A 17107-nucleotide genomic window follows, 5' to 3' on the forward strand; every position below is an offset into this window, starting at 1 on the left:
GGTTGTCCTGGTATCTTTATCCCCGATTCCCTTGACGACTTGTGGAAGGTCTATCTGAATCTGTGTCAGAACCACTGCCTATAGAAGAATCCAAAAAGGTTGCAAACCTCCTTGGGCCTTGTCTACTCCTATTTGTAAGGAACCCTTGGCTATCCTGCTGGTAGTATTCGTCCACCAAATGGGCTAGGTAACCTTTTTATCGTAACTTCTTATGTCTTTTGTTAACTTATCCAACTTCCTATTCAGTGTCACTGTATTGAACTCAGCTAGTGTTTTCTCTGCTTGTTCCAGCGCTTCTTTGGCGTTAGTTAAAGCTCTATCCTCAATGATGTCTTTTTTAATCTCAGCTATTTCTAATGTCAATTTCCTTACGTATTCAATCTCGGTTTCGATTCCAAGCACCATCCAGTGCCTGGAACAATTGTTTGCAACAAAACTAAAACCCTCTCTGAATTTGGGGACGTTTATAAAAATGGCAGGCTCATTTCTGACTTGCAGGCCTTTGCGAATTATATTCGCCTGTAGATACTTAGTCAATACATGGCCATGAAGGCGTGAGCGAATCAACTTCTTTTCAAGCCTTTCTAATTTTGCTCGTTTATCGTTAAGGGTGGCATCAAGTGACACAGTGTTAGCCCCCAATAGAAAGGTTGAGTCACCCTGTTCCTGGATTAGTTTGGCGATATACTCTTCACTGTAGGACAGGGTTTCTTTTTCTGACACACTTTGGAAAATTCACTGACAGTCTCAATTATATTAGCTAGTAACAACAAATGAGAGTAACCCTCGAAGGTATTCACCTGCACTAGATAAAGTATAAATACAATGGGGTAAGCCTGTGTCCCTCAGAACCTGGGTACATATACAGAAAGCTACAGTGGTTCTGTCGGGTAGGAATAATTACTTTATACAAGAAGAACAAATCAACAGATAAACAATTTACACAAAATCAAATAATGATATCAATTAACAAGCTAAAGTGCTGGTTGCCAGAGACATTGTCCTCTTTTTTCCTGACCACCTTCTAGTTTTTTCCTGTTAAATTGTATATAATCTCACCTTGTACATATGATATGCACCGCACCACCACTGAGCACTCAATGTCACTATATTTCATGTCACTTGTAAATTTACTCACCTTGAAAGTCGTGTCATTCTTTGTAAATACTTTTGAAATCCTCAAATCTTATAAAATAATAATCTTGCAAACACCTACTACTCAGTGTTTTTGCTATTGTGTTCCAACTGCACTCAATACGCATGCTATTGATATCATTATTTGATTTTGTATAAATTGTTCATCTGTCGATTTGTTCTTCTTGTATAAAGTAATTATTCATACACAACAGAACCACTGTAGCTTTCTGTCAAAATAATTAAGGCCTGGACAACAGTTTTCCTTGCAGTTTCTGGGAGAACATCCAGGCTCTTTTTCAAGGTTTTGAGGACTCCAAAGCATTTCCCAGCCAATGCTGTAATTTGGCTGTCAAAAGAAAGTTTTTGGTCAAACCCTATACCATGGTTTTTAACCTTGGGCTTAGGGCTAGGTAACGGGCTGAAGGTTTGAGGCCACTAAGAGGTCAACCTAATATTCAGTTGTTTGCCCAGGATCAAGACCTTGTTTTCCCAGCATTCAGCTTTAAACCATTTTGCTCCATCCACCTGGCAACCTCTTCAAAACATGACCTCAGAGAAGTAGCCATGGTTGCAGCATTCTGGGAAAGTGTGATGATTAACAGAGTGTCATCAGCATTGATGACTTCTGTGAACCCATGTCGTTCAATGATCTTAGCCAGTGGGAGCATATAAAAAAAAATAGTGTTAAACTTAGGGAGGAGCCCTGAGGAACACCCTGCTGCATACTGAACTCTTTCAAATGGTGTGATTTTTGACACACCTGGAACGTGCGTCTCTGAAGACAGGAAGACACCCACAGTAAGGCCATATTTCTAACATCATATCTCCACAGACACTCAATGAGCAGATTGCACGATACAGTGTCGAACGCCGCAGTGAGATCTAACATCAAAAGAGAGGCAGTGTCTCCTGCATCCAAGATTTCACGAATAAATTCCAAGACTAACAGCAGCGCCGAGTCCGTATTATAGGACGGGCGGAACTCCGACTGTGTCCTATGAAGAAGATCATTAGTCTTAATGAACTGAGAGTGCTGATGGTTTACTTGTTTCTCTGTAACTTTAGCCAACAGTGGCAACAGTGAAACAGGTCAGTAGTTTTCTGGATTAGTAGGGTCCAGATACTAGTATTGTATCTAGTAGAAGTTGCTGACATTTCGCTATTGTGTTGGCCTACTCTGAGGCCATTATTGCTCAAGCATGATTGTTTGTTTATTCTGTTATCCGATTTAAACATTAAAACGGTACCCAGATCGGACATTCAAACCACACAGACAAGAACATCCTGGAACCTAACAGAGTGACAATATAAACTCTTGTGATGGGTGTAGGAGAGTAGGATCTGCTTCACATGGGTACCCCCACTTTTTGCTGGTGTTTCACAGTTTTTCTACCTTAGTCTGGCTGTGGCCCTGCTAATCAGGGCCCCAGCCTAGCTGCTTCCTCTCTAAAATGGTTTCCATGTACATTAGGTGCATATATAATTGGATTCTGGAGTGCCTTATAAGCCCCTAGTATATGGTATACTATGTACCTAGGGCATAGGTACCTCAGAGGCCTACCAGGGGCTGAAGCATGTATTACGCCACCCCTGGGAAGCACTCCAAAATGGCACCACAGGTCTGCTACTGCAGCCTGGGTAAGGTGGTGCTTGCACCCCTTACTGTGGTATAGGCTACCTATATCACTACCATTGCACACACATATAAAACCTATAAGTCACTCCTATGGCAGGCCTTAACAATCCTGAAGGCAGAGTGCTTGGTTTTTATGTGAAAGGGTGCCCCTGCATGAGCAGAGCCCCTCTGCAGCGTTCGGAGTACCTCCTCTGATGCTGTTTGTGGTGCAGCCTGACCATATACTCTTAAGTACATTATAACCTTGCGGTAAATGCTAACTTTGGGATGGCTGCACGGAAACATGTTGTGTTTGGTGTCAAACGCTTTGGAATACTACCCCACCGCCAGTTCTGGCGGCGGGGGGTAGCATTCCACCCTTCTAGAGGGAGAGACATGTTCACACTGGTCTAACCCGGTAGGACTTTCTAAAGCCCTGGCATCACAAAATGGATGCCTCTGCCACAGACACGGGTCTGGCCTCCTGCTGCTGACCGAAACTCTGGCAGGGGAGGCCTGTACAATAGGTTTCCTGTCCAAGGGAGGTGTAACCACCTCCCCAGACAGGCAGATGTGTATTGGGGCTTTGCAGGAGCACTCTCTGGTGCTTTGAAGTCCTGCACTGGGGGCACACTTGGTGTCCCTGTGCATAGTCCAGTTCAAACCAGTTGCAGGGGCTACCTGCCCCTGCTCTGGTGTGAAACTGGACAAAGGAAATGGGTGTAACCGCCCCTCTTTCCAAACCCTCCCATAGGTGGGTCCCTAGAGTATGTCCAAACCCCAAGCTTAGTATAAGTATGGGAACCCAGTCCTTGCGACTTTAGATTACCCTGGACGAAACTCTGCAACATATATCCTGGACCTTCGACGTTCTACTTTGACTAGAAGACTGAAGAAATCTCCCTTGGGGTCAAGGAGTGACTTCCCTCCTTGGCAGGCACCAAAGAAGCAACTGTCCGGTCTGCAATTCCGAAGCTCCCGTTGGACGCCGAAGTCTCTGCATCACCAGAGGTGGATTTCCTGACTTTCCTGAGGTTAGCCTGAGTCCACAGCAAAGCTGAGGCCCGTGGCTATCGTGGGTGACGAGGAACCGTGACCCCTGGGCACCGCGTACTATTGCTGGTACATCAACTTCCTGTTTATCCTTGAAGTTCTGCTTTGGGCTCCAAGTAGCCCCAGCCTTGAGCACTGACTGCACTGAAGACCTCTGGCCTCCACTTCACGAGTGACCCGGGGGCCGGGTTCCAGTGCGACCGCTCAAGGCACCTTCGCGATCGCTAGCCCATTGGCTAGTGGGTCCCCACAAAGGCAACTCCTCTTCTGCTTGGACTTCCCTGGTTGCTCTAGACGTGCCCTGACTTACCCTCGCAGGGTGAGTCCCTCAGACCTTGCTGGTCTGCACCGACGTCCTTCTTCTTTTTCCACAAGACTTGCCGTTGCCAAGGCTTGTTGGGTCCATTCTGGTTGCCGACACTGCAGCACTCGACAGACTTTGTGGGACAGCTCGAATCCGACTCGTGGACTTCGTCGACGCCTCCTGGACCTCGTGGCTGAAGAGTCAAGACACCTGTCAACTCACCTGAAGCACCCGACATCTGTGGGCATTGGTCCATCGTGCCCCTGGTCTCTGGCAAGTGACCCAGACTCTGTCCCCTCTGCTTTCAGGTTCCTTACATCCTAGATCCAGGCTTGGATTGCTTCAGACACTTCTCCTCTTCACAGCAGCAGCACTTCTTTGCCAGCTTCCATTGAAATCGACGATGCGATCCGACACCAAAAGACACCTATGCACCCGGCTTCCCTGGGTGAGCTAACATGAGTACTCTGGTGCTCCCGTGGGTGCTAGCCCTAGAACTGCCTAAGTCCAAAAGGGTTTGGTCCTAACTCGATTCTAAGTGTCCCTAATCTTTCCAACCGCGACATTGCCCATAGAAGCTAACGGGAACCCTCTGTTGTGTTTACACACTGCACACGGCCCCCGTGGGTCCCCTTGGGTGGTTCCTTGGGTTCCCAGCGATTCTACAGGCTCTAGGCCTTGTGTCTAGTTCAGTCGTTGTTCTTATACCACTTTATTGGTATATGGTTTGGTATGCCCCTAGGGCCCAAACGTGTATTTGTGCTATTACTGTTGATTGCTAACTTGTAAATTAAGTACTTCGAACTCCAGTCTCATAAAGAGACTAGAGGGGTGTGTTTTATCCTAAATACATATATTTTAAAAAAATACCTGGTGTGGTTGTCCTTTCATTTGGTCATTCAAGACATTATAGACTGGTAAAACAAGCTGCTTTACATTCCTTCAAGACTTAGCCTGAAGGCTGCTCTCCATAGCTACCACTAGGATAGCTTTCAATAAAGGTTGTTTTTAACCTATCACCATAAGGGGTTGTTTGGACTGATACAAGGTGCCCACTATAATTAGTGGACAGCATATATCAGGCCACCTTCTCACAATGGGGTTATCTCAACTTTTCTTTCTTTCTTTTTCATCTTTCTCCTTTTCTCCATCTGTTTGTTCGTACCACTTGGTTACTACTGTAGGGGAGGGAACAGACAAGAGACAGCATGGAAAGTCTACATCACTCCTACTGTACAGCTTGATATACAAGGTTGTATTGGGCTAATTTAAATCGCGCATTAGAACTCACACTTTGGACACCCTCGTGAATTCTCGCCCACTCTCATTCCATTAGGGGCTCCCGTCATCCCAGTTTGCTTGCACTGGAAGAGTTCCCTCTGGGTGGTCATCCCGGAGCACCCGGTAAAGGAGCGACATGAAATGCTGTCCATAGGCCATATAGAGCATCACTTGCAGTACTTTAGGACTGGAGCGTTCCTCAGAAAAGGAAGGCCACACCTCTCGGGCCACCTTCAAAATCTTTTCACACTGCAGAAACTGCCCCGTTCCTAGAGCACAGAAAGTGTCCGCAGCCTCCCATGTTATAAATCAGCCATGTTCATGTAGATCTCCCATCGTGAGGCATTTCTTCCATCTCCCCACCAACATAGACTCTGCTATACGGTGGAAAGGCTTCACCACCCAGATCGGCATGTCCAGAGCATAGAGCGCACGTCGCACCACCCTCCTGACCGCGCTGTGCAATACATTGGCAACATGTTATATAATGTAGGGACTCCTGTGCCAAGCTTCAGGATTTCCGTTAAGGAACGGTCACCGTGCGTGTCCACCCGGAGTCTCTTTTCCCAGTTATCATGTTCATCCAGCCAGTGGATCGCATGTTGGAGCTGGGAGGCCATATAATAGAGCTCCAGGCAGGGTACCGCAAGCCCCACACTTTTCCATGGTCTCTGTAATGTTGTTAAGCATATGCGTTTGGAGCCCCACAGGAGTTCCACCAATAGCCCATCCAATGTTTGGAAGTAGTGTCTGGGGACTTTATACAGTGAGTGCTGTAGTGCATAGAGGCATCGGGCAGGATTATCCTTTTTACGCTTACAATTCGGCTGATAAGGAACAAAGGTAGCGCTCTCCAAAACCGTATGGAGCCACCCTCCATCACTCTGCCCACATTAAGCTCCAGATAAGAGGGAGCTGTACTTGCTAGTCGGATCCCCAAGTATTTAGTCTCATTAGTCACGCGAGGAGCCCCAGCTCATGTAATACGTCCCTTGGCCCCACCGCCAACTCCCCCCCCCCCCCCACCCCCCCCCCAGAATCAGTTGTTAATTTTCCTGGATTTATAGGCAGACCGGACGCGTCCCCAAACCTCTGCAACACTTTGATACTTTGAGAAGGACAGGTACAGACTGCACTGGCTGGCGGATATACACCAGGGTATCGTTGGCATATAGGGAAACCACGTGGTTTATATCACCAAGGGATAGCACCCAGCTGTCCTCTCAGGGCTGCCGCCAGAGGCTCCATAGCGGCCATAAAAATGAGCGGTGAAAAAGGGGCAACCTTGATGGGTGCCCGGGTCCAATGCAAATGGTTTTGATACCATGCCCCTAGCCCGAATTTGGGTGATGGGGCCGTATAATGCAATTGGACCATTTGAGGAACCCCGGCCCCACTCCCAGCTGCCGCAGGACTGACCAGACATAGGACCAATCCACAGAGTCGAAGGCCTTGCTCTATATCGAGCAGTGCTAGAGCATAATCTTTTTCCAAGAGGCATAGAGCATGCCAAATATGTGCCAAGCATTACACATTGTGAGTGGTACTAAGCCGTGGTATGAACCTAGCTGGTCTGAGTGGGCGGGTGGGGCACATGCGGGAGGGGCCTAGCCACCAATATCCCGCTCAGGAGTTTCACGTCTAAGTTCAGAAGAGAGATCCGTCGGTAAGAGCTAGGCATCAGGAGATCCCTATCAGGTTTTGGTATCATTGCCACCACTGCCTCCCTCATGGAGGCCAGCAGAGATCGAATCTCCAAGGCCTTATTACAGACCTCTAGGAGGCGGTATGACAGCAGAGGAGCAAGTCGTTGATAAAACTCTGCCGGGAGACCATTCAGTTCCCGGACTCCTAGCCGGCCTAAGACGTCGGATAGCTGCCAGCAATTCCTCTTTATCGATCGGGGCGCAGAGCACTTACTCTGGATCCGGACCTGCTTTTCCGGCTCTCTCCTACCTCACCTGATATACTTCCGAGCAGACAATAGCAGGCCCGGCGGGGCGGGCAGAGCTAGCTCTGCATAGATTTCTGTGCCCTTCATTTTACTTCGCCGAGGTGTGCATGGGTGTCGAGTTTTCGGTTATTCTTTTTCCGCAGTTATCCCAGAGGCTGTGGGACAACGGCTTACAGACAGCCTTCCCAGCCAACGGGGCGCCGAGGTCGTCGGGCCCTGCCAAAAGGGGACCTCTCAGCGAGCTGTGAAGGCACTGGGGCAGTAAGGGCACACAAGCGCGTAGGAAAAGCAGAGGTTGTGGAGAGAGCCCAAGCAATGGATTATGTAGATTCTTCTGTCCTGCACTGGAGGTTGCAGCTAATTTCATGGTAAGGCCACCCAGAGGGGTCAGTGTAAGGTGCCGCGACGTATGAAATGGTTCTCTTCACCTGTTCCACCACAGCCTTTAACCTATCACATTCATCTATTGGATATCCCCGGGCTCATCCCTTACATGCCTCAGATACTTATTTCACAATGACTGTTAAGTGTGTATCTTGTCCTTTAAACATGCGTGTTTGAGTGTTTCCGTGTGTGTGTGTATAATCTGTATATGTGACTGTGTGCGTGCATGTACGCATGTTTCCTTGTGTTTATGTAAAGTGACATTTGCTTTGTGTCTTGACACCATTGTATGTGTATCTGTGTATTTACAAATCGTTCAATCGGTCTCTCCTTTAATTAAGTTAAAGCCATTTGCTTTGCTATACAATACCATTAGCAAAGGCTTTAACTTAATAAAAGGCGAGATTTATTGCATTTTCAATGCTTGTATTTCTTTGAGGCTCTGATGGACTTTTTTGGGGTTCGCTTGGGGCTACCAAACCGTGGTTTGGTAGCCATGAGTATTATAAATCCTATGAATAGAAATACGCGTTTTTCTTTAATGCAGAGTGTCACGTTAAATGGCTTTACAGGTGGCTTATTTATTTTGTCATGGAATTATTATGGATTTTGTGTTTTGCATGGTGTAGGAGGGTGATAAAGTCCCTGGTTTTGCATCGCGGTCTCATTGAGGCATTTGTGTCTTATGCCTTTAATTAATGTCGTTATATTAAAAAAAACGTATTCTGTTGGATACATTTTAATAAATAATTGCATACTTTGGAAGAGGCCTACAGCTTGCTGACATGAATCGTTTACTTGTCTTAACCAGGCAGTGATGTTTGTTTCTAATTTTATGTTCACTTATAAAACTGTGTTTTCACTGCTGACGAGTACTGCGCTGCTACACCTACTCTGAACTGCGTTGCAACAGGCCCCCCGGCATGGTTGACAATCTAGAGTGACCTGTGCTACAATGAGTCTGTATCTAGTTTAACATAAGTGCTGATTTGATAAACATTAGTCTTGACCATGAGTGAGCTACTCTTATTGGGAAGAGGAGCATGTGGTATGTCAGTTTTTAGCTCTATTGCTGGTTTGCTGCAATCTCTTATAACTTAGTGCTTCACCAAGAGAATAACAAGCATTTGCAATGCAATAGGTCTCGCATTTGTTACAGTTAGAGCTGTTGGCGTTGAAAATAAGTGTTTTTTTTTTATTTTTGTTTTTTTTATTTACAGTGGAGTTATTAAATTTGCATAACACAATTGCAAATGGTTTGAAAGAGCAAAAGTAAAAAACGGTGTCAATTTCAACGCCAACAGCTCTAACTTTAACACATGTGAGGCGTACTGCATTGGAAATTCAATCGGTCTCGCATATGTAATGCCAATGTTTTTTACCTAGCCATGTTGCAGGGTGGCGTACCATATGTGGCCAAAAGAAGTCCCATGGGACCTCTTGAATACATATAAGAACTGCACCCTGCAAAGTTGGAGTTATTGGCATTATAAATGCCAATGTTTCTTACCTAGCCATGTTGCAGGGAGCAGTACCATATGTGGCCAAAAGCTTTTGCCCACATATGGTACTCCCCCTTCCCTCCTGACGCTTCCGGTTCCCGCCTCCCTGCTGCACTTTCCCTTCTCGTCCCCCCCACCCCCCCCCACTCCCCTATCTAATGGCTGCTGCTGCGCTGCCGGACCCAGCGAGCACACCACCGGTGCGTCAAAGGCAAGCCCATCTGCGCCCGTCCACGACCAGTGCCAGACCCCCTGGATCTCTGACCAGGCACTGCTACGACTGTGCTGCCTTCCTCGCACTCAACCCAGGGAGGAACAACTGCCAGCTGTCCACGCCAACCACCACCCACAGCCAGTTCTCCTGCTGCCACTACCGCCAGACTTGCACCTCTGACCATGCCCCCGCAGAAACCGCCCCCATTACGATCGCCAACACCTCCGGAGCCCTAAACTGCATACTCCTCAATGTGTGCTTCCTGCACAGATATGCCGTAAAGATCTGGGACCTCCTTGACACCCTCTCATCAAACGTCGCCTTCTTTACAGAAACCTGGTCCAACGCGTCCTCCGCCCCGACATTGCCTCCGCCATCCCTGACGGATACAAGATCCAGAGGAAGGACTCGCCATAACACACAGGAGGTCCCTTCAACTCTCCACCTCCACCACGAGCAACTAATTCTCCACCACTGAACACTTCCAGGTCCAGACCAGCCCTAGAACCACACTTCCCAGCACCCTCGTCTATAGACCCCTAGGACTCCGCGCTCCATTTGCCACCGCCATCGCCGAACTCATCGCACCCCACGCCATCGCCTCCATGGACTACATACTCATTGGAGACTTAAACTTCCACCTCGACAACCCCAATGACCCCCAACTCCACCACACTCCTGGACAACCTCACCAACATCGGACTAAAATAGTTCATCACCACGGCCATCCACAAGGCAGGACACACCCTCGACCCCATATTCACAGGAGGCAACAACACCCACACCACACAACCCCCATGGATGGACCATCACTGCGTACACTTCCACGTCGACAAACCCACGCCGCCCAAACCCGCACCACACCCTCCACGTAGAACTGGAGCAAAGTCACTGAGGAGCAGCTCAACTACACCCTCAACCACGAAGCCCCCACCACCTGGACCGACGCCAACCACGCAGCCAAAGAACTCCACAGATGGATCTCCAACTGTGCAGACAAGCTCACACCCCTACGCTGCCCCGACAGACAGCGCACCAGGAAGCCACCTGGTTCACCACCGACCTCCAAGAATCCAGACACACCTGCAGACACCTCGAAGATCTGGGGTAACAGCAAAACACCTGAAGACCGCACTACCTACATGAACACCATGATGGAATACCACGAACGCATCAGATCGACCAAAAGGGCCTTCATGCAAAACAAGATCCTTGCCAACTCCAAGGAACTCTTCAGCGTCATCCAGGAATTCCCCAAGCCCGTCAGCGAAAACAAGGACATCACCCCTTTCCTGGACCTCTGCAACAAGCTCGGTTCCTACTTCCAACGGCCCTCAAATGGATCTGCTTATTTCTCACCGGCAGAACCCAAAGAATCAGACTACCCCCCCTTCCTCTCCGAACCCATGGAAATCAACTGCGGAGTACCTCAAGGATCATCGCTCAGCCCTACGCTCTTCAATATCTACATGGCCCCCCTCGCCACCATCGTCAGACAGCACAGACTCAGCATAGTATCCTACGCCGATGACACCCAGCTTATCCTCTCCCTCACCAAGGACCCCACCACTACCAGACTCAACTTCCAGGAAGTAATGAAGGATGTCGCATCCTGGATGAGCAACAGCAGCCTGAAACTCAACTTGGAGAAGACAGAGGTCCTCGTAACCAACCACTCTACATGGGACAGCACTTGGTGGCCCAACGCCCTTGGCAGCCCTCCCATCGACCACGCCTGGAACCTCAGCATCGTATTCGACTCCTCCCTCTCCATGACCCGACAGGTCAACACCGTCGCCTCCAGCTGCTTCAACACCCTCCGCATCCTCCGAAAGACCTTCAAATGGATTACCCCCGAATCAAGGAAGACCGTCACCCAAGCAATCCTAACCAGCAGACTCGACTACGGAAACACCCTATACACCAGAATCAACAAGTCTCTGCTCCGCAAGATCCAGACCATACAGAACAACGCACCCAGACTCGTACTCGGCATCCCTTGACACAAACACATCACACAACACATGCCTACAAATGCCTCCACTACACCGGACCCCAATACCTCAACGAAAGAATCTCCTTCCACCTACCCAAAAGAAACCTCCGTTCCTCCGATCTTGCCCTTGCCAACACCCCTCGCATCTGCAGAGCCAGAACAGGGGGAAGATCCTTCTCCTACATCGCGGCCAAGACCTGGAATGAGCTCCTAGTCAACATAAGACTCGCCGCCTCCCTGAACAGCTTCAAGAAGACACTCAATACCTGGCTCTTCGGCTGAACTGAGCTGCTACTCCCCACTCCCAAGCGCTTTGAGACCCTCACAGGTGAGTAGCGCGCTTACAATTCCCTGATTGATTACAATTCCCTGATTGATTAGCTACTTGTAGTTTGCCATTGTAGGTAAACATACGTTTGAATGGAAACCCTCATCTTTATGGGTTCTTTTCAGCTTTGAGGTGTGTTGTGATTTTCCTTATCTCTTTTCTTTTGTTAAGAGTCAGTGAGAAAAGATCTTAAAATGAGATCTGATCAGTTGCATGCTGCTGCTAGAATCTCTTTGTTGGTTTTGAAGAGTTACACTTGAGTAATTAAGCCTAGAGGTAGGTTTTTCTTTATTTGGAAAGCAGACTATATACTTTGTGCGAGATCATGCAACATCTTGTGTTCCTCGAGCAGATGCACCTGCACCATATGTTGTATCAGTGCCTGTATGTGGGTTTTAAGATGGGTGATGGTCACTTTTTTAATCACTCCATAGATTTGAATATAGTTGTGCCTGTTTCAGTTATCTTAAATGTCGATTTGATCTAGGATCTCTTGTTGTTGCTCCACTTTTGTCAGTCTCTCCACCATCTCATCTTCATAGTGTAATTGTTTGTTTGATTGCTTTCGACTTGATCCAATCCTAATTTTGCCTTCTGCAGAAAGTGGTCAAGATCTTTCTGGCATTTGGAGTTGTCTGTGTGCACTACAAAATAATTTCTTCATACATTCTTGCAAGATTAGTCAGATGTCTCCTCTTGTGACTAGTGCTTGTAGGCTGATGTTTGTCGATATCGTAATCTGTTGTTAAAATAGGGCTGGAGGGATTTTCTGCTGGGCCTTTTTCCCTATTGTATCTTATGATGGCAAGGAGATCGGACTGCGTTTCATGGGTTAAGCTGTATTTGTCTTGTAATCGGGTCTGAGTGGGATGACAAGTCACTACTGAGGACTGATGATAAAGCACTTTTGTGTTTTTATTCTACGTTTCTGCTCAGTTATTTGATTGTGCTGCTTCTGATTAAAGAAAAGCAAACTTTGAGTCTTTGGCACCTCTCTTGTTGGTTGTATATACTGAGCATGGGTGCTATTGGGTAGTCTGGAATGCTTCCCCCTCCAGGTCCTGCTTAGGTATTACTGAATCCTTTGCTTTCACTTATGGCGCTAGGTTTTGGTTGGCTGGCATGATGCCTCAATTCAGCAAAAGTGCACTCAGATTATGGCCATTCCACATGATACTATCTTGTGAGTCCTGCTCTGAATGATCTGTATAGCTTCTTACTGCTCTTACTTTGATGGCAGTTGCTTTGAAACTTTAAGGGGCATATTCTCAAGAACGTGTAATAACTACCGCAAAGTTAGCTTAACCCAACTCTTCACATCGCAGTCTATCGCGGGAAAATAACGCTGTGTTAACGTGGTATTACCAACACTGCGGTACCATGCGATAGTCCCACGATAACACGTCAAATGTATGTGTTATAATCAACGTGACGCCGCAAAAACGCGAAACACAAACGCGAAAAAAGTAGCGATGACATAAATCGAGATGCAAAAACCAGCCACAGGCCTGCAATTCGCACGCGTCATGTGTGAAAATGCACTACAAAAGTAGGAAAAAAACATACAATCAAAAGCCAAACAACAGCAAAGCACAATGGAGGTAGCCGGAGCAAGTACAGAGGACAGATAACAGAGGTGATAGAACACCATCAACTACTGTTCGTCACCTCCACTGTGTCACTGGCAACTAAAAATGGAATATGGCAGACCATCGTGGACAAGCTGAATGCAGACTGAGTGCTGAAGAGGACAATGGAAGAAGTCAAGAGGCTCTGGAATGATGTGAAGCGCAAAACCAAGCAGAAACTCGCAAACAACCGGAAGGCAGCAATGCAGACCGGAGGTGGGAGTCCAGCGTCACAGGAGGAGCTGGACGAGATGGAGGAAATGGTGTCCACAGTCATCAGTGGGGAGACGGTGGCAGGAGTTGGGAAACCGGACACTGCTAAACATGACCGGACACAACTGTAACCGGGTGAGTAACGACCAGGGACTGGGGGGACGGGGGTGATGGCCACAATGGCGCACAATTAAACATAGCACATCTGCGGTCAAACCATGCCCCAGACCCCCAAATCCCACCAAGAGACCAATGCACCCAAGTATGCAACATCTCAGCACTGCATAAGCACAGAAGCCAGAAGCACACCTCATGTGAGGGATAAGGGGCAGCCAAATCAGAGCTGCAGGGGCGACTCCCCCCAAATGCGGCGCACACACACATTACATGCAGAGCAAATCAACATTGACAACGATGTGGTACAAACCGCAACACATCCAGAACAGAGGACACAACTGGTGCCGCATGTGTGTAGAAACTGGCCAATCGCGTTTGGCATTGCAGGGAAATGTGAGTTGACAATATATAAGTACAAACACACATCCACTGTCCACATGTCCACTGTCCTGTATCAAATAGGCAGTTCCCCCCCAAACAGTCACAATGTACACTGTCATACAGTCTGAATGTAAACATGTACAATGCGTCAACATACATGTGAACACAATGTTAAACTGCATCTCTCCTTCACATTGCAGGGGGAAATCCAATACCTCCTGCAGAGCAGGCCGAAGCTCTCTTCTCTGATGATTAAGAGGACCACCACACCTTCGACTCAGACGCCCTCCAAAAGCCCACTTCCAGGAGCAGGGCAGCCCAGCCGCTACGAGGAGAACCCACCCCTGCACAAAACACACAGCAGGCAGCACCCACCACCACGGCTGCCTCCCAGGACCCCCACAACGAACACATGGCCTTCCAATGCCGTGTATTGGGGTGCCAGGAGAAGCTGGCTAAACAGGTGCAGGTGGGGTTCGATCACATGGTAAACAAACTAGACGCCATACTTGGGTGTCTTGGTCCCATCAGGGACCACTCACAGTTCCTAACGGACACCCACAGTCCGCTCCATGCTCTCCAACGAACCATGGCTGACATCACTAGAGTCCTGAATCTGCGACAATAACGACTGTCTAGTCAGAGTGCCTCCAGCGATCTCGCCAGGGAGTTGGGACACATGCAGAGGATCATGGAGAACATGGAGCGGACGCAGGCGGATAGAGCGGCTGCCATGACTGTACACCAGCGAGAGGTAGCTGTGTCCCTCAATGCCCTGAAGACCCTCCTCATGGCATTGCTGCCACAAGGCCTGGCACTGATGCATGCTGCTGCTACCACCCCATCCACATCTCTGGCCCTGATGTGTCCGTGGCACACAGTGCTGCAGACATTCCACCTCCGGGCCCTGAGGTGTCACTGCCACGCAGTGCTGGAAACCGAACACCACTACCCACATGCAACAGCAGAGGACAAAGATGTGGATGAATCTGCCTTCGTGGTCCGAAGGACGCAGTAGCATTCATCACCGCCATGTTGCCTGTTTCTGCTTGGTTTTGCCCTCTGCATCATTACCTTCCACTGTCCCCCGATGCACTCTGCGACACTCACCTTGGACCTCGACATGGACTGTCATATTCTGTTTGGTCACCAATGACACAGCTATCGGACTGCAGGCAGAACTCCTCCTCTTCTGATGTACTTGTCATTCCCTGAGGGACTCTGGCTGGCCCGCCACGGGCCACAATGTGAAGGGGGGTTTGCATGTCCCTGTACTGCTCCAGCTCTAACACTCCACTGAATGTGCAATAAACATTCATATTCACACAGATGTGTCATGTCTATGATCTTTCAAGTGTGGAAGTATGGATGAATGTAGGATCAGTGATTCCCCCTTACGTCCATGTTGCTCATGTTGTGGGATTTGGGTCACAGGGTGACACATTGCCATTTGGGGTCCGGGTGGCGCCGACACTACAACAGCGACACATCCATTACTTACTTCCTTGTCCAGCCCAGGGCGGAACCCCACCCAGAGCCCCGGGATCATTGTTCACTCCCTTACGCTGGACTGGCATACGCCAGGACAGCCCACTCCGCTTACGCTCACAGGGGGAGACGACAACGCTACATGTCCCAGGTCTTCCCTGTGGGGATCTGCTGCTCACAGGTCTAGTTGTCAGCATGCCACAGCCACTCCCTAGCAGCTGGTTTACACCCACACCACACCCATCCGGCACAGGCGTCACAGGACATGTGACCCTGCCAATAAAAAGGGCCTGGCACACGTGCTGGACGCCATTTTCAATCTCTAACTGGGTGTCTCCGTGTGGCTATCATTTATGCATGAGGGCCTAGGGCCCTGCCACCTCACATTGCCCAGTGCCGGAGATGACATGATGGCGTCTGCACCACGGGAATCAATCATAAAGGGTCCATAGCTAGTGGTGCACAGACTTGCTGGCACTGGATACACTGCGGCAGGCACAGGCACACTGCCACGGGACGGTGGCTTGCGGTGCAGTGAGATAGGGGCACCTGAAGTGCTGAGCGGGTGTGCAGCCTACGATGATGCGCTTTCCTGGCGGTCCTGACTGGTGAGGATTAGTGTGCGCCCTGCTGGACCACAGTGTAGGCCTCAGCCAGTGGGCAGTGCAGGCCTCCCGCGATGTGGCGTTGCATCGCGGTTCACAGAGTTAGTGGCAACTCAAGAGCTGAGCTGGTGTGCAGCCTGCGATGATGCCGTGTGCACTGATATGGTCTCTGCCATTGCGAAATCAAGACCCAGAATTAAGTGTGTTACCTGGTGGCCCGCGGTGCGGGTCTGCATGATGTGGAGGGTTCCATGGTTGCGGGCCCCGGGTTTGGAGCTCCCACCGGCACGTGGTGTGTCCTCTTGGAGACACACCGGTGGCGGAAGGTGAGCAGTGAGGCCTGGTTGCGCAGGGGTGGGTAATCACCGCTGGGTGGCGGGAGGGGCTGGGGTGCAGCAGCCTGTGTGCGCAGGGGCGGGCAAGCAATGATGGCGTGTGCAACTGTATGGACTCTGTCATTCATGTTTCTGTACACTGTTTCAGATAAGGGACCTGGGGGACTGCAGTGTATACCGGCACATGGCTGGAGACACACTGGTTGCAGCAGGTGAGCAGTGAGGCCTGGGTCCGCAGTGTCGGCTTTCTCTCTCTCTCTCTCTCTCTTTCTCTCTCTTTCTTTCTCTCTTTATCTCTCTTTCTTTCTCTCTTTCTCTTTTTCTCTCTACTTTGAGCGCAAGACACACATTCTTATCTAGATTTCTGTCTTGCAGGCTGTGGCATACAGAATGTCCTGAGAAGACCCGCCATGACTCTTTAGAATTGTTGTTTTGGGTTTATTCTGTGATAAACGTATTTTTGGGATATTATGAGATGAATGTATGATTTCCCTTTTTCTGTCCACACATGTATGTAAGGTGTTGCGATTGTGCGACTTCAGGTGAATTGTTTGGGTCATGATTTTGTGGAG

This window comes from Triturus cristatus, chromosome 1_1 (genome assembly GCF_964204655.1).
Source record: "Triturus cristatus chromosome 1_1, aTriCri1.1, whole genome shotgun sequence".
Lineage (NCBI taxonomy): Eukaryota > Metazoa > Chordata > Amphibia > Caudata > Salamandridae > Triturus > Triturus cristatus.